Here is a 27289-nt window from a genome sequence, read left to right as displayed (position 1 = left end):
TGCTTTAAGTGATGATCCTAGGTCCTCTATTTGCTGGCCAGTATCTTTTTAGCCCTGAAACTAGTATGGTTAAGTAGGTAAACATGGGTGTGTTGTATTCTGAAATTTAAAATAAACACAATAGAATGAAACTGCCATTTTGTGGAAAGGTAGAGGTGTTGCAGCAAAATGAGGACCCATCTGGAATGATTGTGTTATGGCAAACTATGTCTTTGGATAGTGCTTTTCAGGATGATACTGGAATTATTTTAGTCAAAGGCAGTCTTGTTGAGCAAAGCTGTATTGTTGTTGAGGCACCTTCAAATTAAATACTCATTTTGTCTTCCATCACCTCTGTTGTTGAATACATTGTTGAACAAACAATAGGTTGTATATACAGTTCCAGCAAGGCTGTAGGTGATGGGGGACTAGAAACCAGAAAATTATGGAAAGAACAGAGAAACAATACAAGCACTTGTTCAGACTGGGTAATTTATACATTTGTCCTGTTTCTTATAGTATATTGCCAAAACCACTGAAAACAATCTTCCAAATTATTACTTAAATATTTAAATAGTGTGTATCTGTTAAAGTCTTTAACTATTTTCTTTCTGAACAAATAAACCAGTAAAGTTATTCAATAAAATATTCTATATTTTTTCTAATTGTTAAGAATATTGTGCATTCATTAATTATATGACATTTTAATCAAAATTAGTGCTGTATAGAGTGACAGTTAAGTGCACATACGTTTTAACAAAAAAAAAGGCCCTGACAGTAAAATCAGAGCTACACTAAGAAATTAACACAGTCCTCTTGACCTGATGATCTCTTGAAAATTATTGTTTTCCTTTGTACAAATCAAGAGACTACTCTATAAAACTGCACATTACAAATAAGACAAATGTATCCTTTTGTCTTTTTAATTCATGAGTAGGCTTGCCAGAAGACATCCAAGGCCCACTCCTGCCCACTGTTGATTGGATAAAATCTAACAGCTAGAAATAGTTATACTGATGTCATTGTTTAGGGAAGGTACTCCCCAAAGTAGTTCTCCCGCTGAGACTCTCCAAACTACGCTCACTTGCTCCTCCTGCCCCTCCCCCTGCAGTTGTCCAGAGAGGTGAATTGGAGGCACAAAATGTAAAGATCATGAATTGAGACAAGAACAATTTACTGAAGACATCAGTAAGATAGGAAAATGAACAGTAACAGCAACATTATTTTCAAAAGTATACAAAAGAGAGAGAGCAATTAATATGCAAAATGCTCACTGAGCATGACCGGACCTGACCGCAGACCTCTCCCTCTGCGTTGGAACCAGTGCCACCAAACCACTCCCTGTGTCTCAGAACCAGCACTACCCAACTGCTTACTGTGGTTCAGGACCGGAGCTACACAACTGCTTCCTCTGCCACACTTACTTGACTGGAAAGAACCTCTTCTCCCTGGAAGAGAGTTCCTTTCTTCAACCCTCGGCAATGAGATGAGGTGGTATAGAGTAACCTCCAGGTCCTACCCATGCTCCCTTCTGGTTACTGCAAAAATTAACCCTGTCCTGGCTGGAAACAGGATAACTGAAAATGAGGTACAAGTATAGCTGAGCCTTGCCTGCAGAGACTTGCATGCAGAACAAAGACCACATTCAATGATTTAGAAGGAGAACATGTAAAAAGATGGTATAAGAGTTTTCTGTGTTTGTTTAGCATCTAAATGATGACTGATATGGAGAAGGCTGAGGTACTCAGAGTTCTTTGCTTTAATCATCACTGGTTGTCAGTCCTTTCTCTTCTCTCAAGTTCCAGAACCTCCAGCTGAGGGTTGTGGGAAGTGAAGTTATTCCCACTACAAGCAAAGAGCAGACTTAGAACCACTTGATGAAGCTGAATATCAAGTCTATGGGACCTGATAAATTGCATCTGAGGGTCATGAGGGAGCTGGCTGATTCTGTTGCCAAACCATGCTCCATCATATTTGAGAAGTCATGGTGGTCAGGTAAAGTCCTCGGTGAATACAAAAAGGGAAACATCACTCCCCTTTTTAATAAGGGAAGAAAGGAAGGTCCAGAGAACTATAGACCAGTGAGCCTCACTTCTATGTCTGGGCAGATCACAGAGCAGATCCACCTAGAAGATATGCTAAAGCACACAAAAGACAAGAAGATGACCTGAGGCAGTCAGCACAGCTCCACCAAGGGCAAATCGGGCCTGATCAGTCTGGTGTACTTCCATGTTGGAATGACAGCAATGCTCAACAAGTGAAAGCCAACCAATGTCATCTATCTAGACTTCTGTAAGGCCTTTGATATGGTCCTACATGACATCATTATCTCCAAATTGGAGAGAATTGGAAGGGTAGACTATTTGGTGGATAAGGAATTGGCTGGATGGACGCAACCAGAGAGCTGTGGTCCATGGCTCTATGTCCAGGTGGAGACTGGTGATGAGTGGTGTCCCTCAGGGCTATCTCTTGGGGCCAGTGCTCTTTAATATCTTCATCAATGACATGGACAACAAGATTGAATGGAAGTTTGCAGATGACACGAAGCTGAGTGGTGCAGTTGACACACCTAAAGGATGTGGTGCAATCTGGAGGGATCTGGACAATCTTCAGAAGCAGGCCCATGAGAACCTCATGAAGTTCAACAAGGCCAAGTGAAAGGTGTTGCACCTGGTTCAGGGCAATCCCAGACGTGAGTACGGACTGGCAGAAGAAGACACTGAGAGCAGCCCTGTGGACAAGGACTTGAGAGTGCTGATGGATGAAAGGCTGGACACAAGCTGGCAATGTGCACTCACACCCAGAAAGCCAATTGTACCCCAGACTGCACCAAAACCAGCATGGCCAGCAGGTCAAGGGAGGTGATTCTCCCCCTCTACTCTGCTCTTGTGAGACCCCACCTGAAGTGCTGCATCCAGTTTTGAGGTCCTCAATACAAGAAGTACATGAAACTGTGGGAGTGAGATTAGAGGAGGGCTATGAAAATTATTAGAGGGTTGGAACCCCTCTCCTATGAAGACAGGCTGAGACAGTCAGGTTGGTCAGCTTGGACAAGAGAAGGCTTTGGGGAGACATTATAACAGTCTTTCAAAACTTATTAAAAGGAGGGAGAGGCAGTTTTTATACAGGCAGATAGTGACAGGTTAAGGGGCAATGGTTTCAAACTAAAAGAGGGCAGATTTAGATTAGATGTTGGGATGAAATTCTTTACTCAGAGGGTGGTGAAGCACTGGAACAGGTTGCTCAAAGAGGTGGTGGCTGCCCTATCCCTGAAAATGTTCAAGACCAGGTTTGATGGGGCCATGAGCAACCTGATCTAGTGAATGGCATCCCTACCCATGGGAGGATGCGGAACTAGATGGTTTTTAAGGTCCCTTGCAACCCAAACCATTCTGTGATTCTATAATTAACACAATGGTGCTGATCCTTACCTATAGGACACTTAAAAAACACAGTAATAATAATAGTGATTATGATGGCTAGCATAGAAAATGCAGGAACCTCAGAAACACTAATTTAATGAGTACAAAACTTAGTAGAAAATTTGTCTGGAGGGAAGAGTAATTCAACATTTTCATTAAGAAACCCATGAATCACATATATTTATATTTATATTTATGTAGGCTGGCTGAATTGAATCGTTTTCATTTTATCTCATCAGGTACTGTTTCATTAATATCTTGACTCCCTGGAAAATCTTGCTGTTTATGAAAGTATATCAGAAAATGTTTTGTTTTCATAGAAAAAAAAAATTTGAAAACAGAAATAGTTTTGTTTTATTTTAATGGAAATCAAGTAATATCTCACAAATACCAATATTCAAAGATCTTTGTGGGAAAAAAATTAGAAGTTATTTAGCAGAAACACTGTCACCATTGTTAGATACAAGTTACATGGTTATTTTGCAAGGTTGCTAAATCAAATTGTATTGTACAAAGCAATTTAATATCTTATTAATGTGCAGTTTTAATGTTTGACATTCATGATTCAACAATATATTATGTTAAAAGACTGTTGTTCTTTTTTTTAAAGAATTGCCATAATTCGGGTAGGAATTCTGTCAATCTGCTTTTATACCAGGTGATACTGTTACAGGATTTGTGATCCAGCTACACAAAGACATTCAAGCTTTGAAAGAGAGTTTGTAACCAAGGTTGAAAATATAACCAATAAAATACCTGAAATAGAGAAAAAAGGGGATTATTCATAATTAATTTTATTGAAATCATATTAACACTACGTATACGCTTAGTGTTGGGTGGGTTTTCTTTCCTCTCCATTGCTAAAAATCCATATCACTAATTAACACCAGTGCGACAAATGTCAAATTTATGCTTTATTTTGTTTGAGGAGCCCTGACATTAGAATAAAGACACCAGACAGGAGAAATTATTGTCTGTGCGTTATGTTAAAGCTTATGCACCACCTGGTGGTTTTGAGAGGTGGTTCTGTGTCACAGGAATTACATCTGAACAGCTGGTTCTTCAGGTCAGAGACAGTCCAGCTCTAAACCGCCAAAATAGCACTGTATAATGTGTCTGTGTGTCTGGCATTACTTGATGGAGAGGAAAGATGATGAGCTCTGAATTCATACAGAGGTCTTAAGTCTCATGCTTTTGCAAATTGTTTTTTTCTGGAGTTGCTCTTATTTACGGAGGACATAATCATTCACTGATCTTTCCTCCTCCTCGGTCTCCTTTCCACAATTGCACCTGTCCAAGATAGATTAGGTTAATAATCTCAACCACACTTATGCCACTAGTTTCTTATCTGTGATCCATTGTGTGGAATGGTATTTTTTCCCCCCAAAGGCTACTATTTATTCGCATTGTTTATTCTCTCTGCTTTTCAATTCAGTATCTGGTTATATCATCATCATCATCATATATTTCTAACATATGCCCTCTTTCCTTATTAATTATCTGTTAAATAAGTAAGAGGACATGGATAACCGTCTCACTGTGTTGCAACACGATCACCTAGAGCCCACATCTTACTTTTATATGTGTTAAGTAATCAGCAAAAGGCAATATCATCCTCAGTGAAATACACACAGTTATCAGCAATGTCTTTTTGTGCTGGCAACATCATGCTATTTATTCCTCACAGTAAAGCTCATTTGTCTCCCTGTTGTTATTCTCCAGCCCCACTTCCAGTATTCCATGATAGAGTCCTCTTACCCAATTCTCCTTCCACAACTCCAGACACTTGAAATTTTCCAAACCCTGACTTTTTTTTTTTTGGAACTGAAACAAAGAATTTTTAAAAATTGTTCCACAAAATTAACTATTTTTATTTCTCTAAGTGTATAAAATTCTAAACAAAAAATGGAAAAAAAAAGTAGGAAGAAATCTTTAAAAATATATTTCTCCAGGTCTAGTCTATGTGAAGATGCTAGACTAGAAGCACAAAAGTAAAGAGATATAGGATATGTTTGAGATAGGCCTGTATATAAATCAGAAGTTGCCAGAATATATTTGCAGGCTAGCTATGTGACAGATGCTAAAGCAAAAAAGAAACTCAAATTATCCTACACATACTTTTCAGAATAATCCACTGAAAATTAAATCAAAGAAGTGTAGAACTTAATCAGTAATGACTCAATAATTTCAAAGCCTTGATTTTTCTTTTTTATTCTCTTGCTCTGGATTCTAATGTTTTTTAAGTGTTCTTCACCCACAGACTTGTATTTCAGCTTACTTGTGCTGTGCATTCAGAATCAAAACAGTATTTCTTTTACTTTCAGGAACAATCTTTTTTCTGGAATGGAAAAAACGAACTCAGAACTAGTTTCGATGCAAAGTATTCATAGTTATTGCCCTCATAAGTTTTATGCAGAGTTTGCTGACTATCAAAATCTCAGGAAAAACAGAAATGTATGAAAGATACTCCTCTAAGCCAAATCATAAGGCCGTATATTATTCTAACAGTTTCTTTTCGGTGCCACAAACCATTTCAAAATAAGGCTATTAAATTTTTTTATGACTTACTTGCAATTTGTTTCAAGATTGAAAGAAGATATATGATAAATTATCTGTCATGCTGGTTGTGTATATTCCATACTTCAGTAAAGAAAATAATTTAAATAATCTGGGCAGGTATACACCAAATCTACTATGCTACACTTTTGTTGTTGTTGTTGTTTTTAAATTACAAATCAAATCTACGCTAACAAAAAACAACTTCTGTGTCCTCTCGACATTTGCAATGTTAGTGTGATTTTTACTCTCCTGTACTGTGACCTGGATACCACAGGTCTCAACAAATGGGAAAAAGGTAGAGGATAAATATAGAAGCAATGCTCAGATGACACCATTTACATGAGCTGCAAGGCCTCAGTTAAGGGTCTAACAATACTATGTCTTTAAGAATGGATCTAACTAGATAGAAAGCTATCAGGGAGAAGAAGAAAAGTGGGTACTTTTCCATTCTCCAAATTTTTTGGACACCAGGAGATGTTGTTAAGTGATTTGTCTGCTTAGTAACCTTTGACTGTATATATAATATACCATTTTCCATTCACAGTTGTCTTTAGCAAGGAGTGTTATTGAAGAAGTACTTGTTTACTTTGATTCTGGCTCCTACTACCTTTACTGAGAGTAAACAATCAGAGGTTTTTTTTCATATTTTTTCCCTCTGTTCTTTTGCTCCCCTTTCTTATCAGTGATTTGGTTTTTTGCTACCAAATACCTATACGTCTTCCGATGAAACTCTCCTAACATCAACCTGATGCTCCTGATGGTAAACTAGAGTTCACTGTTTTATTTGTGGAAGTAGATTTATTTCTCCCCATGTGCATCTTTATATTAATCTATAATGTTTTTCACATCTCATTTTGTCATTTCATTATTTGGGCTCCTAAGAGCCTTTAACAATTTGTTGCACTGTTTGCCTCTTATCCAGGTTATTGATGAGTATGTCAGACAACACAGGGGCCAGAATAAATTGAAGTACAGGGTCTGAAAGAATTCTGTTGGTGATACCCCTCCCACCCCCCTCCTGCAAAATAATTCTTTACTCTCACAGTCTGAATTAACACCTTTAAATGCAGTGGCTGCTTATTTTTCTTAAAAGCCTGAGGTAAGGAACTTTATCTGAAACCTTATGGAAATTTAAGGAAGACGCAGGAACTTGATCACTCTTATCCAAATGTGATGAAGAGTCAGGTGGCTCTAAAAGTTTTGCAACATTGGCTTCTATAAGAGAAAGGAGCTTTCACCCAGATGCCCAGAAGTCTTTTTTTTCTTTTTTTATTCTTTTTCTTTATCTTTTTTAATACCCATTATCAAGTCTGAAGTTCCTTAATTCCTTTTGAAACCCCTTTGTATAACTAATATTCATATTTGCTTCCCTTCAGTCCACAGGTATCAAGTAATTTTCATTGAGAGGTTATACATCATCATTAGCATTCATTTTTTTTTCTTTCCTTGAGTTCTTGTTAAATCCTTGCATGAATATCATCTGATTCCAATCATGGCTATTGTGTGAGTAGCATATGTTATTAAATGTTAGTATTACATTCCCTTAAAAGGCCAGCATATATATCTTGCATCCATTTATCTATGGGCCAAGGACCCAGATCCTTTCTAGTTCATACAGCCTTGTACACGGTTTCAGGGCTAAGTTATATACACTCAGTAAAAATAGAAAATGGTGTTTGGAAAACGTAGCCTCCCCCATTATGCACACAGACACTCAAACCTAGAGAGGGAAAAGAAGAAGTGATGCCATACTCTGCTCACTTGTTATTATCTAGTTCTTTAATATTTGTACTAGATGCTGTCAATTATTTTTAATGACATAAAAATTGACACAATAGAAAACTAGTTTGAGGGTGTAGTTGTAGATAAGACAGCCCATGCTGACTTGTAGAGATAAATTCACTTTCCATGAGCTCTACCTTTCTTTGATGGAATCATTTATTGTATTCTGGTGTAATTTTCTGCCTTCAGGTGTAATTTAAGCAGTGAACATGTTTCTTTATAAACACACCCACACAGAAAGAAATGTATAGACTTTTTTTGTAGTTTAAAGAAATGAGAAGTAAAGTGAAATGGTAGTATTGGATCCAACCCACTCTGCATTTAAATGTAAAAGAGAAATGAAATTGCTCTATCTTATTTTAAGTGGATTGTCTTCACAGTTTCATAAAGATGAATTCACTGTTTTATTTGCACTTTGTGCAGCAAAGCATGAAAAGCTTCAAGTGCTTTCCAGGTCTTAAAGAAAAAAAATCTAGTTTATTAAATATTTAACTAAAACCTTAATTTTCAAAATACAATAGTACAAAATGTCTTGGTTTTATTAATTGAAATCATTGTGGGATGGGGAGGAAAAAGAAATTTTTGATGTTTTGATTTACAATTATTGAAGACAAGTTTACAGCACTGTCTAGCCAACAATAAACTTCTTACTTTTGCCTCACTAATGTCTTAGAAAATGAGTTTTCTCAAGGGTCAGATTTTTCAAAAAATGCCCTATTTAGAAATAACAAAATTTTATAGGGTACTGGATGATTTTTAATCGCATATATTTGTTCTGAATTACAATTTTTAATTCTATTTATTCCATGACTTTAAGAAGCAGCCTGTTGGGATTCACTTCGGAGGTAACTTCTCACTCACTAAGCACAGAATGCTTAAATGTAGTAGCTCATTTCAGGTTCAAAGTACTCCATTTTGCAAAGTAAGTAAAGAGTGAATAGGTAAGTCTCTCAGTAATCCTTAAAGCCATGTTTGACACGTTAATTATATAACAATTGATGTAAAATTGCTGCAGGTGGCAGCTCTGAAAGAAACAGCATAGTGGGTGTAACTAACACAAAGGGAAAAATTGGAGCTGTAAATCCCTTGAAACAATACTTATTTGTTTCGTGAGAAGCTTTTGTTCAGCATTAAACAGCTATGACTTTTGCCTTATATATCCATGTATATATATATGTATGTATATACATATACATATATATTTTTTGATTTTTAAAATTGAATACGTGTAGTAACCCCAAAGTTAAAGGTTGTGAGGCACAAAAAATATTTTGACAGTACCTAATTGTATTCATACTGTATTAAGCACATGTATGTTTCTGCAGTTCTATCAGTTGACTATCATATCCAAAGAAAGAAGCTGCAGGGTGAGTTTACTAACTCTTAATGCATGAACATGACTTGCAAGATTAGCTAAAGTTGCTAATAAAAAATAAGTTAAGTTAAAAATTAAGTTCTATGAAAATCCAAATATTGATTACATCTTTTAAATGCCAGCAAGAATATTGAATAACTTAAAAAACATAACCTAAAATACTGAATTTTTAACTATTAAATTTTTGTGTTGGGAGCTGTCATTTTTTCAGTATTTGTACAGTACCAAATAAAAATGAAATTGACTGGAATATCTTTATTAAGAAGTAGCATTAGTGTCATAGATGTTTTTCTAGATCTACTGAAAAACGTATGCATGTTCTTCTTCTGTAATTGTTTGTAAACTATACTTCAGATACATTTGTTCATTCTTTGGGGAAAATGTTGCACAACAAAATTACTTCTATTTCAAATCCATTGATTAGCATTAAAAGGAGAATATTTGTACCATAATAATTTATAATTTTCTATGTTTGCTCATGTTCAGTGACAGAAAAAGAAAATGGATTTTTTTACTTTGCAATTTTCTAAAGTAAAATTCTTAAATATGCATCACTATTTTTCAAAGAAATTGAGTAGACAATCAAGACCCAATGCTTTGGACTTACCAAATGGAAAATTGAATTTGGACAGGACTAACACAAAAAATAGTGGTTCAGATTCAGAAATGCTGTCCTCTATATCAAAATTTAGGTCATTTGTGCTTATCTATACCTACTAAAAATCTAGTCTAGAGTTTTATGCATAAAGAAAAGATGAGAGAGAAAAATTGTCTTGCGCTCTGCAGCTGCTGAAAAGAGGTAAAAATATCTGACCACTCATACTTTGGCCTGAAACATTCTCCTCTATGTAGAAGTAAGACAAAGATCAATACAAAGCATGTTAAACAGCTGATTAATTATCTCTCTCTTTGTTGTGTCTCTTTTCTGAAACATGATTTCTGTCCCTAAATGCTAGATTATCTTTAAAGCTGTGGGGTTTTTACATGCACAAGAGAAGAAAAAATAAAATCCCTTTTTAAATTGTCCAGGTACCTCTTTTTCCTTCTGAAATGTTTTCTTTTTTCCTCCACCATCTATCAGGGCACTCATAAAACAAATCGGATTTTAGGATTAAAGGGAAATGAAGGGTCAGAAATAATGCTGTGTGCATAATCTGACTACTTATGTAGCCCAAGCTGTGTAAACAAATCAGGAAATTTGAAGTCTTTGAAGAAAGAACTCAACAAACACTACCTGAATATACACTGTATCCACTAAGCCAACTCAATTATAAAAGCTATTGTATGTCCAGCAAACAAATAAGGACAAAAATGAAAATGAAATTCAGTGTTTTCTGTGTAAGTTGGTTTGTTTACGAGCAGGACAGTTAGCTCATGGTGAGACTATCACTGAAGATAGACCATTGACGGGTTTCAGTCAGGTAAGTCTTTCTAGCAAGACACACCAACGTTAATGATAGCATAAAAGACAGCAAATTGATAGAAAACACCATTCTCAAACTGGTAGGAAAAGGCAGTTTCACTCGTCAAACCCAGGAGGAAAGTGGGGAGACACCATGTGGTAGAAACGTGGCAGAGGTACAGGGAGGAGGTGATGATGGCAACAGCGAATTAATTAAAAGACAACAGTCATCAAAGCAACAATTCATCTCACATTGAGATGTTTAGCTCAGAAATAGTGCCATAGCACAGAAATTAAACACTTAGTCTGGAGAATTATTTGGGAGTGTTGTTTAGTAGTTACAGTTCAAATTTAGTGCTTTCACAATACAATTACTGATAAGCTAGAGTCTCAGCCAAATCAGTGTGTGACAAATATGTCATTAGAGGTTTCAAAAAACCCAATCACTTTGTTCCTAGAAAAAATGATGATTCATATTCAAATGGTTGACATTCTTATTTAGCTGTTATAAGTGTGGCAAAAACTCATGTGCTACAGCCTTTTAAATGCAAAAGACAAATTAATGCTTGTTTCTTTATAAAAAAGAAATGTGATTGAACTTTTTCCAGCTCTCACCAATGCATCACATCTGTTCCTTTTATCTATTTTATTAATTTCTACTATCAGTGGTTTCTTCTTTTGCTTCTGCAAAATATAGCAAATGGTTATTTTTCGTGATCTGTGCTATCACCTCATAATTCATTTCTAGCTGTGTTCTCAGTTAGTGAGTTGTTGGTTTATTTTCTGTTTAAAATTCAGAGGAGACTGAGACCAAATGAAAATTTTGGTGCTCAATCATTGGTTTATGTATTCAGGCTGTCTTTTTTTAAAGATAAATTCTTCAGGCACCATATTCTGTATAACTCATCTACCAGGCTTTCAGCTATTCTACATGCTGTGTAACGTGAGGTTTTTTCCATAGGAAAAACCTGTTTTCCCCTTTGCAGTTTAATAGTGGTTCCGTGGCAGCTTTTACAATATCTGTCATGGAAAAGGAAAGACTACTTACAGAGCTGTAGCAGGTTGACTTGGATTTTGGGTTTGTTTTTTTTCTTAGTTGGTTGGTTTTTTTTGTTTGGTTTTTTTTGTGACCTATGACAGAAATTAGGAAATATTTAATCTTGTTCTGCATATGCCATGGCAAATCACCTAAAAACTACAGTCTGAGACCTGTCTAATTCATCTTTTTAAAGACACTACCCTCAACAGAGTGTCAGATTTCACACTGATGTGAAAGGCTGATCTTTCTGTACATATATAGTTTTATTTCCAAGTTGCTTAAAGGTAAACTTGTCTCATTTCTAGTTGTACCTCCGGTGCTTTTTTCTTCACACATCTCTTCCTGTCTTTCCTGAAGCCTTCCCAGCAGTTTTTCAAGAAATCTGCACAATAGACACTTTTAAATCTCTGACATGTAATAAAAGAGCTCAACATAGATGTTACTAGTTATTAATGAAAATTAAAAATAAAATTAACAAAGCTAAACTACCAGTAAATCATCATATATGAACTAACCTTTAAATAATTCCCAAAACATCTCCTGAACTAGTAAATGAATGAGGGCTAAGTTGTCCTATAAGGAGGATTTTGAAGTGCTATTATGTGATAAATTACACTGGTGAACCTATTCACTATGAGACAAAGGATTTTCAGAATCCAAACTTAATCAGGAAAGCAGTTGAGAGCTGTGTACTGGCATCACGTATTGTAAAATGGAAAGAAGTTATAGCAACCATAAAAAGAAACAATACTAATCAAAAGAGATAATTACTGTGAAATATCTTGTTAGGGTACACTTCTGCACAGTTTTCAAGCTTTAAAATGTGTTGCATTAAGGAACATGATACAACTTTTAAGGAAGGACTTACACAATTTTTTTCTGACTAAAATATTGCAAAAGATGGAGATTTCAAGTAAAGCTTAAATAGTAAATAAAATAACATCAGCAAAATAATTTAGGAGAACCATTTTTGTTGGTTTTAGGCACATGTGAACAAAAGAATATGGAAAAAGTCCCTCACAAATGCATAATCTCTTATTTGCCAGATTAGGAAATAGCAATGAGTTAGTCACGTCTGTGTTCTTTAGCATTATATTTAAGTTAAAACAAACAAACAAACAAAAAAAGAAAGAAGAAAAGGTTTTTAACATCATGATTTCAAAGCAGAACTCATGATCTGCAAAATTTTTATTTCTGAGTTCTAGAAGTGTGGATGTGACAGTACTTACATTGGAAATGGTCTGAGAAATGGATTTAGACTACACCATAAAAAAAGGATAATTTTGTTTTTCCTAGAGGAAACAGCAAAAAGAGGGCTAAGAAAAGTAAACCTAGCATTGTTCTTCCATTTTTCTCTGCCTTCGAGTACTATACCCATTTCTGAAATTTACTGTCAATTCTGGAGATGGAGTAGCATAAGTAAATATCACAGTGATACAAATGGAGAGAGATTAAGGACTTTCTGCTCAAACATTATTCCATTATTTTTTCATACAGATCTTTAAAATAGTTATGTTCAGCAGATAAATAATCTTATTCAAAGTTAATATGAAGAAAAATAGTATTTACACAATAGAGCTACATTACAGCACTGCATGGTCTTCTGTCCTGTAGATAACTCTTTTCCCTTTCAAACAAAGAATTGTTTTGAGTTTTTATTTGTTTGTTTTTTGGTTTGGTTTGGGGTTTTTTGTTTTGTTTTGCTTTCTGTTTTGTTTTTTCTTTTTTTAATATTTCAGGGGAAATTACTTAGGAAGGGATATCTATGTGGAGTACTTTATTTCTAACTCAAAACATTGCATTCTTTCTTCAGGGTTTATGTTGGTCAGACAAAGAGTCATTCCAGGCTTTTACAAATCTTGCAAGGAAAATTACTGATCTTTCAAAATTTGCTGTGGAACAGCAAACCAGTATTTATGCTAGTGTTGTTCATACTGCGAACACACTAGTAAAGCCCTTCCTACTGTCATCACTGTGGGGTAAGACATCAATTAATTCAACAGATCGCATCAGAAGCCAATCCTGGTCATCAGAGAAGAAAGTAAAAAATGGCCATCACCTTTTTGAACAAAAAGTAGTTACATTTAAAGACGTTGTTTCATATTCTATACAATTGTGTGTTTTGGTGGGAGTATATCTGTGGTTGTTGCCCACCTATGGAGTTTCACAAAATGATAAGACATTTAAAATTTCAAATCCTTTCTGATCAGAAATCAGTGTTTCGTTTGGCATGTGTTACATGCCTGACAGACACCACTGGAGAGTATTTAATATCAAGCATTTCATAAATGATCCATTAGGATCAGACTTCATGATTACTCCCAGGAGAAGTATGTGTTTATATCTTTACCATTTACTCACTCAGCTTTCTATCCTGTTGGGAATTAAGAGCTGGAAACTCTCCAGATAGCTGTTTGTAGTCAATGAGAACCTGAATGACTGTGATAAGATGTCGGCTGCTGTGCTCTCCAACCCATCCATTGCAGAAAGACCCCACTCTCAGAATCTGTCAGTTTTGATTGTGAGCTAACTGTTTTGGGAAGAAAAGGGGAAACTGTACTAAACCATTTTTCTCATTGCTTTGACACCAGACCCTTCCTAAAATTTGTATTTTTGTATGTAAATAGCATTTTGCCTTTTCCAGACTACCTTATGTCCCATACCACACCATCTTCTGTCACCTTTATTGATAATTTGCTGGCTTCAGAGTGGTATTTTTGCTAATGATGAATTAAACCACATCATCTTCCAAACAACTCTGAGCTGCAAAAAGTTCATACTGAGAGAAAAATTAGAGGTATGATATTTGGGGCTATTTCTTGAAGGGCCTGGCATTTTCTGTGGGACATGCTGCTCTTTATAGCCTAGGTGATAAATGTGATATTAGTCAATTAAAGAAAAAATAAGAGAGATGTGTAATCACAGAAATTACAATGTAATGAAGCAATCCAAAGTATTTTAGATTAAAAAAAATATTAACTATTGAAATTGAAACGGCATTCTGTGACAGAAATAATCCAGTATAGTATCTGATGCATAATCATGTAAGTAAAGATAATTTTTTTAACTGACTATTAATTAATAAGAAAGAAGCAAAGATAAACTTGTTAACACTTTTCAGATGTTTTGGAAGAAATTAATCAAATGAAGATCACAGCCCACTGATGCTGATGTCAAAAGGGGCTGAAATTACCTATGTCAAAATAAGGATGACATCATCTTTAGGTCCAGTTTTCCCATTTTCAGCTTGTACTTATTTATCCTTATTAACTTATCACCTAGTTTAAAGGAACTTTTTCTGTTATTAATACTTGTGCCAAACCAAGCACCTGTAGATTAAAATATCTCTGACTTTCTCATTAGAGAAATTAGGATGAGTTTTCTTAGTATTTCACTATATATCAAGTTTCCGATACCTTAAATCATCCCCATGGGCCTTTCTTGGGCTATTTTTAATGCTTCAACAACTTATAAGTCGCAGCTGCATAACTTGCCATACTGATGTATAAGTGATCTTGCAAATAGCTTTATACACATCATATTTCCCCTGAAATTTTAGCAGATATTCCCTTTACTCAGGTACACCTGAGACAAGTTGGTTTTTCAATTGCTTCATTATGCCATATGCCATAAGAATAATCTGGTTTTCATCTCTTAAATGCTTCCTAGACAGTTTAGAGCACTCAAACTTTTTCTCCACTAGTTTGACATGTATTCTTAATATAAGGGTTATGGCAAGTGATATAAACATATATGTGTCTGAAGTGTTCCTAGTGTACCAAACAGTCTTAGTTTTTTTGTAAAATGGCGTCCACTTAGAATTAATATGCAGTGACTTTGTGTCATCTGCAATTATAAAAATTTTTTTCCGGAGAGCTCATGTAAATAAGTATAAATATGTGCAGAATATTGATTTTCATTCCCTCTGCAGGACCACATTGAAATATTTCAAATGAATTATTCCCCTTTGAAAATACATTTTGAGATCTATCATTGAAAACATATCAATTTTATATAGGTTGAAATAGTGCAGAGGTGGTAAACACTGCCAGTGATATTATTTTTGTTTTGATATTTAACACAAATGACTCTAGATACTTCAGGGAAGCTAAAAAGAAGAAAAATTGGTTTATATTTTCCTGTCCATTACAAAAATGGAGACATCAGCAATCTACATATTCTCCAAGCAGGAAATCTAAGAGACAGAGATGTCATAGATAGGCTGCTGTTGCCTTTATCAGAATTACCCTGTTATTCATATGAATTATTCTTTAATAATTATAATAAATTAAGTGCATATGTTTTTTCCCATCAAGGAATTGAGACAAGCAATCAAATTTCTTTATTTTAAAATAAAAAAATTGTTGATGAAGATCAGCACAGAAACTTGGATAGATTATTATTGATCCATATGTATAGGTCAGCTGATGTGAATGTTATTTTCAGACTAGAGCTATGACAATGTCTCTGTTCCAACGGTCTTATAGACTGCATTAAAATGCAAGTTGCTAGCCTGGCACGGACTCAGTCTCAGCACTTTCACTGATTGCTGGTTGTCATTTAAAATGCAGTGCTAAGATAAAAAAAGTAATGATTTCTTTTGTCCTTACAAAGACTTGTGAAACCAGAAAAAAATAATCTCGAATCAGTTTATACCATTTCTAGATATATGCATTTTACTGCTTGCCCTCCAGAATTAGAACTGTAAGACTGTTTTGCATTGCTACACCTTTATCAGTTGGTATACACAGGTCAAACATAATCACGTTAATTATTGATCTCTATGACAACATTCCATTACCTATCTAACCCATAATAGATTATAAAATTAAGTAATCTCAGTACTGTTTTTGACTACATGATCCAATAACTGGGCTACATAGTGAGAAAGAATATAGAAATTCTCTTATTTACTTACTGAGGCAAACAAGTGTAAAACTGAATGCATTGACAGCAGATCAGAAAACTCTATTATTTACCAGTGTCTAATCACCCAGAGCTGATTACATAAAAAAAGAATTTCCAACTCCTTCAAAGAAAGATAAAGGAGGAATTAAGTACAAAGTCTTTATGTTGATCTCTTTCTATAACATAAGGTGGTTTTGGTCAACTCTGTGCAACATTGAAATATCTGTCAAATGCATGTCACTCTCAACAAGATGTTCTTTCAATGGAAATAGAGGAAGATTTTTAAGAAAATGTAAATATTGACCATTTCCTTAAGTAGGAAAATTTTCATTGAAATATTTTATGTTTTTTCTATTTCAGTGAATACGAAATTTAAAATTACATACTGCATATGGTAAATGGTTGACTCCATCTAAAAATAGAATGCATTCCCCTAGACTTGACAGAATTATATTGTTTTCATTAATTTTTTTGACTTTACTAAAACTGCTGATGTACCGAAAATATATTTAGCAAAACTATGTTTAAGTTGACATTTTATAGAAAGGTGCTCTGCTAAAACGGTGAAGTGTAAAGAAATGTATTCTGTGGGGATCATAGCCAAGTAGATAACAGTTTGTATTTTGCAATGTGACATTGCATGACAGCTTCTGCTTTGCTAGATGATGATATAATTAATTTAGTTTACCTCAGCTACAGTTTGATCCAGTGACTTTGCTTAGTTTGAGAGTACTACACAAAACTTATTTTTAATAAATAATTTTGCTGTACCTATTTTTTCCCTGAAGCATCCAGGAAATTCCATTATTTTTTTTGTTCTCCTAGTAGCCTTAATTGAACTGGACTAGCCAATGTGTGTTGCATATGAGAACACCTTAAATGTCTTGTTTTACCAGTAAAGCTTACAAAGCGTGCCCAAAAGGTGCACCAGGGTGGTACTGACTGCTTTTTCCAAAATGAATCCTGTAGAAATTGTTCACTATCACTAGTCTGCAACATTTTTAATTGCAAAAATAAAAATAAGAAGGAAGAAAAAAAAAAGGTAGAGTCACACAGACCTGTAGATAATGGAATGAGCAAGCCTAGGAGGTGTTATTGATCATAATATTGCTTGCATCAAATTGTTTCGGCTCAGCATTCCTCTAAAAACAGTTGTCACACTGAGTTCTCATCTGTCTCTGTCAGTTTTCTTCATTTCATTAAGGTACTGCCTGAAAGGTAAGGAGAGGGGAAGAATACTGCACTGCAGTTTGATTCCTTTACAACCAGCATCACTAGCTCTTTGATAGTGTGATAGTCTTACTGGACTCTCATGCCTTGATGTTAGCAGTGAACCTTCCATCTTGGAGGTATGGATCACAGAAAGGATCAAAATGCACTGTGATGTTACAAGTTCCAATGATGAACGCAGGTTTAAAAACAAATTGCAATTTGCTATCTTCTGTTTGAAAGGACTATTGCTTGAAAAATACGTGTGAACTCAGAGTTTTTATGTACTGGGAATAGACAGGTATTCAGAAATAGCTGGTTTTCAATAAGTCAGATTTTTATTCATAAGTAATAATGACTGGGAAATTTTCAAATAATGCACAATTGTCAGTCTTAGTTTGACAAATTTTGGCCTCTCACCACATATGTATTAACAAATGTAGCTTTTCATTCCTGTATAATTCTTGTGAGACACGCAATTGTGCAATTAAGGCAAAAGGTTCAATGGAAAATATAACAGTAATTTCCTAACAAAGTATCCTCAATCTATAATTTAGCACATTAAAGACTGGGAATACTTATATATTAGTGGTCATCAAATATTTTCAGACTGCAGGCTTGTTATTCAGGTCAGACTAACCATTTTGCTCCACTTCTTTACATAAAGAAGTAATTTTTAATGTAATTATGCAAATAAGACTCATTTCATTAGAGGCAAGGCATATATAAAGAACTTCTGGTAAGTATGATACATGTCAATAAATACATTGAAATGCTACATCTACAAAACCAGGCAGGGTTTTCAATATCCAATTCTGGTACGTGTAAAGAGGTAGAAATATACATAATTTTTTCCCACTCCTGCATTGAATAATGCTGTAAGATCCAATCTTCACATTTCCTTGTTCGTTGTGGCAAAATAGAAAACTGATTTGTTGCCAATGTACCATTTTTTTCCCTCTCCTCTTTTGACCTTTGTCACGCTTCTTATCTGAACTGTTGCACACATTGATTCTGCTCTAGCTCACTTGTTTCCTTTGACTCTTTTCCACTTAGAATAATGTATGACAAAGATAATGAGGAATTAAACCATGCAAATATCCATATAAACCATCTACTACTGTTTGCTGAGACTGCCAGGATTTGATCTACTGAAGTTGTGTCTGTGATATAGAAAGATGAAAAAAATGAGCCTGGTTATTTATTATCTGACAAATACAAACCAAAAGTAATAATTTTATTGCCTTTCTATGAAATTTCAATTGAGCTTTAAGGAAGCAAAACTCTTTCTGAGTCAACAAACATGAAGAAGTGCAAATTTAAATCCAGTCTGGAGTTAATAATGAGCAAGAATATTCTTAATGAATATTCTGCAGTTTTCTGCCCACTTCAGCCTATTTCCTGAATTTCCTTACAAAAAAATGATGGTTTCCTGTTGTTATCCAACAGTGTTTAAAAACAGAGAGAAGAGATAATTCTTTATTTTCTCCACCTAGGTGGAAGAGTTCATGATAAGAAAATTCATCCAAGTTCCGAATTTGGTGGTGTGTATTTGATGTCCAGGTAGTGGAAAATAAAAGACAGGTTTAATTTTAGTTTGTATTCCTATATTAGACTAGAGGGTAGAAAAAACTTATTTTACAGTGGACTTCATAGGGCTGAGTTTATGTAAATTGTTCAGGAATAAATCTTGGCAGAAGTGATGTCAAAAGCAAATTTTTCTTAACTTCAGCAAGGATGAACAGCTTTTAAACTATAATAGACAGTGATATTTATGGCATCCTATGTATAACTTTGCTGCAGTTGAAATCTGCATCTTGAGCTGAGACGGTACTGCTGAGAACATTGTCCATCTCCTGGAAATTTTGTACCATGAGGAAAATTTCTAACGGCTCAGAAAAGCACTGACATAGAAGTGGTGTGTCAGCATCTAACCTGGTTTCTAGCTGGTATCTTAGTGTAACTCTTTCAGAATGGACATTAAAGAGTTTTAATGATTCGTGCTATAGTTAGCCTGTCTGAGTGAACTCAAGCACTGAGTAGAAATCATCTTTGTGTGGCCTGCAAATATGGCTTTGCATGCTCTGTATGCAGTACAGGCGTATTCCCATATTCCCTCTCTACATCTGGCCTCTCCATTCTTTTTGTCTCAATGAGTGGAGCACATGGATCAAGATGCTCTCATAGGAGTTGGAACCTCTGGGTTTAGTGAGGAAAGGAAGCAAGATTCCTTTGAAGTGTGGTTCTTGACTGTTGGACTTATTTTTTTAATTTTTTTTATGTTTTTCTCAGCTCAAAGTTATTTTAGTCTGTTGATTTTCAGAACCAAACCATCTTTTTTCATCTGTGAGACAGGGCTGGGCTAGAAGGAATAAGGTCACTGACATGAGGACTCATCATCCCGTTGGGTCAATTTGGCAATTAAAAATATAGCCATTGATGCCTTAGACAGACAGATATTTAGTACATGAGTTTAAAATTTTTTTTAGTTATATATTTTTAACAAAGATTTTCTTGAAAAAAGAAAAGTGATTTTCAAATGAGTTTAAAAGAATTTTTAAAATGTTGATATATTAAAAAAGTTTTTGAAATATTTATATATCAATGGGAAAATGTAATGGTCTTTTAAATACCCTAGCAACATTTTAGTTAAATATAAAACCTGTTTCTAATACTGGTTTCGTTTGGTTTTTGCGTTTGGTTGGTTGGTTGGTTGGCTTGGTTTGGTTTTTTATTTGTTTGTTTAGTTGGGGTTTTTGGTGTTTTGTTTTGTTTGTTTGGGGTTTTTTTCCTAGTGATTGGCATAATGAGGTTTTAGAGGGAATGTCAGGGAGATCCTAACCCTACAAAGTCTTAGTGGTAAGGAGTTCCACTAGTCCCTATGATATCTTAAACTGGGTAACATAATTATATATTATTTATTTTATAATGTCACTGAAATGCACCCATCTCTTAATTGGTTTTTCTAAACCTGGTGTATTTCTAAGAACTGAACATTTATTTACTATCTGACTGTGTGTTTCCACTGTATTTCAACAAAAATGAACTAAGAAAAAAGTTATTTTTCTGCCCGAACCATAACCTTCTATAAATTACCTTCTTAATCCTGGTTGCATTAGGAACAGAAGAAAAAATATGCGGGGAAAAGGCTTAACATCTGGATTTCTTTTATCCATATGCTCAGCCCCTAATGCTGCTTCTGGCAATTCAGACTTCAGAGAATATGTAGGTTCCTTCAAATTACAGCATTATAAACATTTTCTGCCTTACTGATTACTACAAGTATAAAATCCCCGTTCATCATGGAGACTATTCTGAAAGTAATCAAAATCCTGTCATTGTCAAGGTCCATGACTAGAGGACAGAGACTGTCGTATGGAAATATGTAATGCAGCATTTTCCAGCGTAAACAGGAATTAATCTTTGATGTATTGAGCATATTAATCATTATCCAAATAGCAATTCCACAGTAATGCAACTGGAAGAGGCCTGAAGAAAGAAGTCCATCTACCATTAAAGTGGTTATTGATTGAAGGTTAATGTTGTGTGTCTGGGAGATCACTCTGCATCCTTTGTCTAATCAAATAAGTGCAGAACTGAATGACTGACTAAACTGCTTGGCTCACTGTTCATCTTACTCAATATAGGATATCAGCATTGACTGTTTAAAGTAAGCCAGCGCCTTTAAATCCACAGCTCTATGTCAACTGGAAATGGTCATATATCCACATGCATCTACCAGAAGAAAATTGATACTTTTCTTACCTTGTTCACATTCAAACTGTGAACCTCTGTAGCTTATTGCATTTTAAAAAAGGCTTCACCCCTTTTTTTCTTTTCCTGTGAACAGAATAATTTATATACTATTATATGGTACTGTATATTTCTGTGTGATATTCATAAAAAAGAGAATGACAAGGCTGGATAAATGCTCCTGAGCAATGGAGAGATGGAAGTAGCCTAGAGAGCATGCTCGAATATAGGAAGACTCAAGCTGTCTTGGGCTGCAGGCAGCAACTATGGAGAGCCTTGGGGTAAGAGCCAAGCCAAGCGGTGAGCATGCAGCACAGGAGGCACAGTAAGGCTGCTAAAAACAGGCAGTGAAAATAGAACCAGGTTCCCCGAGTGACAAAAAAATTTTCTTAGGGACACAGATAGACTGTGCATAGATAGCTGCAGCCCAGGAAAACCACTGAGTTTCTGAAATGAAGCTGGTGATAAGGCTGGGGGCAGAATTATGGTGCAGCGGGAAAGGTTTCCCTTTTATTTTCCTTCTGTCTTACTATCCTGTCAGAGTTTTCTATACCTTCAAATTAGAAAGGGAAGATGAAGAGCTATTATCTAAGCACATAAATTAAATGGCTCAGTCCCTAAATGCTCAAGGATAATACAGGAGTTAACACAGCATTTCAGGGCACATAAATGAAAAGCCGAATTAAAGTCTGCATAAAGTAGGTTGTGTAAATATCATACCAGTCTAGGAGTTGACAGTGTCAACTTGTCAGCTGATATTTCCTCTGCTCTGGTACATTCTCAGTGGATTGACGATTCATTTCACTGTTTTTCTAGCTTAAGCCTGACCTTTATTCCTCAAGGGCCAAAATGAATTGTGGTGCAATCTTCTAGAAACATCAGTAGTGAATGCCTTGTGTCTTACTGTTAAAATAGAAAGAAATGCATGCAAAGAAGTGATTCCAAATGAGTATTTCGGTGCTGTCTTTTTGTTGTGTGACCTGAATTTAAGCTTTTAAGCTATGTTATACTAAAGTCAGTGACAGTTTAGAAATTATAACAAACATTTTTTATCCCCTTATCCTTTGTGGCAATAATAACTAGTCTGTATAATATGAATTTCATTTGGTGTGTACCTTTTGATGAGTTTAATTGTTGCATGACATAATTCATAAAACACTAAACATTAGTCTGTCTGAGTAAAGAACCTATTTGCATGGTAATGAAACCTTCTCTCAAATAATCAACAAGCTAATGAGACATTCTGAATGACCCAGGATTATATGTTGGTTATTCTTGTAATTTAGATCAAACACTGCTGATAAATACAGGAGAAAATCCTTAATTGAATGTAAACATTCAAACAAGAAGAGAGAAGAAATTAGTCTAAACCAGAAACGAAAGGAAAAGAAGAAAGAAGTCCTGAATTGAAGTTACTCCAGCTGAGATGATTGTATAGAAGGCAGAAATGCACTGCATTAGTGTCTATTGATTCAAGCACAATAAAGTTTCTCCCTGATTGCTTATCGAGCTATATAAAGGCTTTCCAATGGACAAAGTAGTCAGATTTCTCCCTTAAAAAGTGTCTGCATTCAACATCATCTCTCCTTTTGTGTACTTGCTTGGTCAAATATCTGGTGTCAGATACCAATTTATACAAACAGCCTCAGAGATTCCTTTTCTTTCAGATCTCCTGTAAAACAAGCTTTTCAATTTTCTTCATAAAGGAACAATATTATAATGACCAGAAGAGACTCCAAGGAATATGTATGATATCTGAGTATATTCTTTAAGATACAAAGTTATATGTTTATATTGTGCTTCTTTTTTATTGATATACATTTATAATGTAGCATGAATACAGCTTTTAAGGAAAAAAAAAAGAAAAGAAAATTACATTTGAAAATATGGACACTAACCTTGAGCCCCTGAACTTGGCCATACCCTTCTGCTTGATACCTCCAGTGACCAGCTGCCAGGGTTTCATGCTTCCTGACACAGGAAATATGAAACATATTTTCACATGTTTAGGTTTTCTTTTTAATATTGCCAGTTATCTCCTGTTCTCCCTCATATTCAGTTGTGGATCATGCTGCCTGTCCTGTTTTTATGTGAGTACACTCAAAATGGAGAAAACAGTTACCACAGTAAATAGCTGGTTGGTTCTGTAGCTGAACATATATGAGAACAGAGAACAGCAGAAACTGAAGAGAAAGTGTTTATGATAATACTGAGAACCTCCAGACAAAGAACATTCTCATATAGATAATATTAACATATAAATCCTCATTTAGAGAAATTTTTAATTTCTTTAGTAGTATGATGACTTTGGTATAGGAATGTTTCATAAACAAATTAAAATATTAATTTGTAGAAAAAATAGTAGAAAAGTCTGTTGATTGTTTTTTGTTTGTTTATTTTTAATTTTAAAGGAAGCAGTAACTAGTTATTAACATACATTTGTCAGTGTATTAACGTACATTTGTCAGTGTTTTCTTTTCTGGAGAAAATTTCCCACATATGCAGCTTTAAAACTAAGTTTCTTGTATTTTATGCATGCAAGCTTCTGCCTGCTACATATATATATTTTGCACAATGACACGTTACTCATTTCTCAAGACACTGTAGCATATTATATATCAACCTAAGGGTTTGGCCATTACCTTGATACATGAGATTCATTTTGCTGGTTGTGAGTGGTATGGTTACTACAGCTGTGTGAATCACGAGCAGATTTTAAACAAGAAGATAAAAGTTCAATTTTTTTAATGCAGTAATTTTATCCTGTGGCCATTTGTCTGTGTTCTTGAGCAGTCTCTTTAAACGTGTGCTGCATGATAGTCAGTTGAACAGGAATGTGATTAGTTTTCCTCAGCAAGGGTAGAAGTATCTGTTAGGGCGCACTTGGCACAGGAAAGACATGGACCTGTTGCAGATGATCCAGAGGAAGGCCATGAGAAAGATCAAAGGGATGGAACACCACTCCTACGAGGAAATGCTGAGAGAGTTGGATCTGCTCAGCCTGGAGAAGAGAAAGCTCCAGGGAGACCTTACAGCAGCCTTTTGGTACCTAAAGATGGCTTACAAAAAAAACGGGGACAAACTTTTTAGCAGGGGCTGTTGTGATAGGACAAGGGGTTACAGTTCTAAACTGAAGGAGGGCTGATTTAGACCAGATGTAAGGAATAATTTTTTTACAGTGAAGGTAGTGAAACCCTGGAACAGGTTGCCCAGAGAAGATGTGAATGCTCCATCCCTGGATGTATTCCAGACCAGGTTGGACAGGGCTCTAAGTAACATGATCCAGTTGAAGATGTCCCTGCTCATTACAAGGGGAGTTGGACTAGGTGACCTTTAAAGGTCTCTTCCAAACCAAAATATTCTGATTCTGTGATATAAGAACACCTTTTCAGCGGATAAAATTCTTTCCTCTGAGTAACACTTTTCTTGCACATGGATTGTGCAGGAACAGAGGTCTGAACTGAGGGAAGTGCAGTTTTCGGGCACAGGATGGAGACCAAATACTATGAGACCCAGAAGTAGCACAAGATAGAGTCTTTGGCCTGTAAACTCTACTGCCAAATTTGAAATTGACAAATTTTAACCTCTCTTACTATGACAATAAACTCATCCTGCTTCAAAGGGAGTTTTGAAAATGATCAGTTGTGTGGAAAGGGCTTTCTGATCCATGGCACCCCTTCTGCAACTTCTGTATGATACAGAGTCATTGGTAACCCTCTCAGCTGAGTTGTTCCGACCAAGAGGAAAATTATGAGTAGATAATGACTCAGTACATCCATAGATCACATACTGCCTGTACTGTCTTAGGAAAAAGTGGCTGTGAGAAGACTAAGGAATTAACTCAACATGTGATTAATATTATTTGTGTTCTGGCTTTTCTTAAACAGTGGAAGATGTCCTGTTAATAAGATTAGAAACATTATAGAAATATCCACAGATTTTATTTATTTATATATTGCAAAAAAGTCATTAGGCAGGAAAGAAGATGAGGAACAAAACAAATGGAAAGTCAAAAAAATCAAAAGCAGCTGTTCAGTTTAGGTTTTTTGTTTGGTTGGTATTGGGTTTGGGGTTTTTGTGGTTTTTTGTTTATTTGGTTTGGTTGGGGTTATTTTTGGTTTGTTGTTGTTATTGTTCTTTATTTCCACCTTTTAAAATTTGCATCATTAAAACGTTACTTACTTTCACTTGTTATTCCTTCTCACCTACATTACTCTCACATAGCAATTGATTGTTGCCATGGTCTTCTTTGGATTTGTTTTTACAAAAAAAGCTTTTGTAGCTCACACAAGGAAAGCACCAAGACCATGTACTGCATTATTAAAGAATTTTGTCTGAGAGGAAGAAGAGATATTTTAATGCATGTTGTGTTACAGGGTTGTTTATCAAGAAAACTAGTAGAACTTACAAGAGCTTGAACAACATCATTTCTCTTCAAAATTAGTTGTGTCTTAACAGAAGTTTGAACAGATGGCTTTTCTTCCAACCTATATTTTTCTGTGGAAAAGATTAAATTATAACTATGGAGATCATATTTATGTATTTATGACTAGGAAGTAAAAAGGTCCTTTTGCTACGTCTGCCTTTGTCTTTCAATGCATATATTCTGTCCTTAAACAATATTAATAACATTCCTACTCTAAATTCCCTAATTGGTAGAATGATATTTAGCTCTTAAATCCTCAAGTGAATATTCTCTTCCAAAACTTAAATCTACAAGACTTCTGAAGACACGAGTAAATACATAAGTCTTGATAAGATTCCTAAATTTGCATAAAATAAAAGTATATTTGAGGCAACATTTGAAATCCATTGAAGTTGGTGGGAATCATTCAGCTAATTTGGACTCAGTAAATATTTTGCTAGAATTTTAATACGTTGTCTACCTTCTCATGAATTCCTTAATGAGTGGTATTGTTCCAGCTGCTTCTGCTCACCTCAACTGGTTAGAAAGGAAAAGAAAATCTGCAATCCTGTGATGGGTGTTCAGTTTCTTGAAACTAACTGTTCAGTTGACTAACTGTCTCAGTTTCACAAATGGATCATGTTCTCTCTAGATGACTTCATAGCAGTGAGATACCTAATGAAACAGAGAAATGTACTGACAAATATTTGGAGGAGGAAAAGGATGTGAACCATGCTTTGTTTTGAAAATACTTAAAGAAGCATTTGAAATGTATCTGCAGGAACAGGCAAAAGAGAATAATAGTACTGTATGAAAGTGAATAGCTGGAAAGCTACCTGTAAGCGTTGACGCTAAACTTTTTCATGCCTTAGTTGGATTTTTCTTCTCTACTACTCTGTTTGGAATTGCTCTTACTGCTCAACATTAGTTTGTCTGTACTATATTGCTGTTATATGTTTCTACTAAGAGTACCATGGAATTAATGGTACAGAGATCTTTAGTGAAACTGCCTGTTAGAATCCTAAAGTGGGTGCAACATCTCACAGTCCATCACTTACAATTTCTGTCTTGCCATATTAATGAGTCTCAGCCAATAGTAATGCACCTGGAGGATGTGGCTCTCAAAAGTCCAAGTGCAGAATAAAGGAAGTGGACATTCATTTGAGTTTTAGAGCCCCATGGAACCTTCACAGGTATAAACTTGGCTATAAATTGACAAGTAACCTTGTTTGCCCTTAAGCTGTCTGAAATCTACGAAAAGAGAAGTTTGCTGTGTTTTGGGAAAAAAAGCACTTTAATGGATTGCCATTTATTTAAAATCCAGCTGTGGCACTGTGTTCTGTGTACATACTCTGTCTTATTATGGCATGCAAGGGAATTTAAGCCCACTGGCTATAGACTTTCATAGCCAGTCAACCATGCTTCTACATTGCTGAATACTGACCAATATACATTA

At 35.2% G+C, this 27289-nt stretch overlaps 1 protein-coding gene and 1 long non-coding RNA gene across 4 annotated transcripts in view; one reads left to right on the top strand and one right to left on the bottom strand.

The window, feature by feature from the left end:
* Positions 1-27289, top strand: part of CDH12 (cadherin 12) — a 399245-nt gene that overhangs the window by 43333 nt on the left and 328623 nt on the right. The window lies entirely within an intron of this gene.
* LOC113966866 lies at positions 11845-17759 on the bottom strand. Its single transcript, XR_003533985.1, has 3 exons — positions 17525-17759; positions 12788-12850; positions 11845-11940 (listed from the first exon to the last, which is right to left on the bottom strand). It is a non-coding gene; the product is annotated as an uncharacterized LOC113966866 (long non-coding RNA).

The sequence above is a fragment of the Neopelma chrysocephalum genome, unplaced genomic scaffold (assembly GCF_003984885.1).
Source record: "Neopelma chrysocephalum unplaced genomic scaffold, ASM398488v2 Primary Assembly neopelma1_22b, whole genome shotgun sequence".
NCBI classification, from domain to species: Eukaryota; Metazoa; Chordata; class Aves; order Passeriformes; family Pipridae; genus Neopelma; species Neopelma chrysocephalum.
Note: the sequence above shows the minus strand (reverse complement) of the source record. Positions and strands in the feature narration are given on the sequence as shown.